Source organism: Papio anubis, chromosome 7, assembly GCF_008728515.1.
Source record: "Papio anubis isolate 15944 chromosome 7, Panubis1.0, whole genome shotgun sequence".
NCBI lineage: Eukaryota > Metazoa > Chordata > Mammalia > Primates > Cercopithecidae > Papio > Papio anubis.
The window spans coordinates 109,083,545-109,085,393 of NC_044982.1; positions in this window are offsets into that span (position 1 = coordinate 109,083,545).

Below are 1,849 nucleotides of genomic sequence, written 5' to 3' on the forward strand. Positions count from 1 at the left end.
GTGTGTGTATATATATATATATTTTTTTTTTTTTTTTTTTTGAGACAGAGTCTCGCTATGTCGCCCAGGCTGGAGTACAGTGGCACAATCTCAGCTCATTGCAACCTCCGCCTGCCAGGGCAGGGCATTCTCCTGCCTCAGCCTCCTGAGTACCTGGGACTACAGGCGTGCACCACCACCACATCCGGCTAATTTTTTGTATTTTTATTAGAGATGGGTTTTCACCATGCTAGCCAGGCTGGTCTCAAACTCCTGACCTGGTAATACACCTGCCTTGGCCTTCCAAAGTGCTATGATTACAGGCATGAGCCACAGCACCCGGCCTATTTTTATTTTTATTTGTAGAGACTAGGTCTCCCTATGTTGCCCTGGCTGTTCGCAAACTCCTGGGCTCAAGTAATCCTCCCATCTCAGCCTCCCAAAATGCTGGGATTACAGGTGTGAACCACCACACCCAGCCACCATCTTGTATTTACTTATCAATTCTACTCTTTCTTATGGCTTCTAATTGATTTAAATACTACTTTAGGCTGGGCGCGGTGGCTCACGCCTATAATCCCAGCACTTTGGGAGGCCGAGGCGGGTGGATCACAAGGTCAGAAGAGATCACCCTGGCTAACAGGGTGAAACCCCGACTCTACTAAAAATACAAAAAAATTAGCCGGGCATGGTGGCGAGCGCCTGTAGTCCCAGCTACTCAGGAGGCTGAGGCAGGAGAATGGCGTGAACCCGGGAGGCGGAGCTTGCAGTGAGCCAAGATGGTGCCACTGCACTCCAGCCTGGGAGACAGAGCGAGACTCTGTCTCAAAAAAATAAAAATAAAAATAAAAATAAATAAATAATACTACTTTATGTTAATTACTTTACTGTTAATAGTTTCATCAGGACATTTCCGTCCCCTGTTGTCCTAAATTCACAAAGTGAATATCTTGTTTCTTATTATAGCTGTCTTATACAGCAGCTTTTATGATAAAGAATTAACCTCTGAGCTATGCTGCTTCTGTATGAAGGTCCCTCCCTATTTGATTTTCATATTGGTTTTGTTTCTTCTACACTAGGTTCCTCTTTCTGTGTTTTCAGAATTTTAGCCTGGCTCTTTCTAGCGCTAGATTCTCTTAAGTATCTAACGTTTGAATATCATTTTACACCTTATGAATATGTTCACATATACTAGGTGATTTTTCTAACAGCCTTCTGAAGTTGACCCAGTAGGTATTATTATCCCTTGAAATCTGACAACTTAAAATACAATGAAGCCAGTTGTCTTGTCACAAAACCAGAACACATACCTACGAACAGCAAGATCACTCTCAAAGTCACAACAGAACCCACCCAGGCTTTTTGTCTTCTACTTAAGTTCTTGTTCCTAGAGTCTCACATAGAAATCTATATTTCTAGAGTCTAGGTTAGAGTCAAGTCCATTTGGCTTTCCAAGATGAGAGGACAGGCATCTTCAAGCTTTCTGACCTTGTAGCACCAACTGCATCTTTTTGTTGGTTGCAGCTTTCAGGGTCTATTTACCTTTTGCTAATAATGAAAGGTTTAATCATTTCCTAACATCTCTGTATGTTGGTTATTTTTTAAAAAAAGTGATAAATGTATTGAATGTGTCAGGCACCATTTTAAGCATATTATATCTAATAAATAAGTTAATCATCATAGTGACCTTGTAAAATGGGTGCTAGTTTTATTTTCTCATTAGCATATAATACACATATTTTGGGAGTATATGTGATATTTTGATACCTGTATATAATGTGTAATGATCAAATCAGGGTAATTGTGATATCCATTGCCTCAAACATTTATGTTTTCTTTGTGTTGGGAACATTCCAAACCTTCTCTTGTA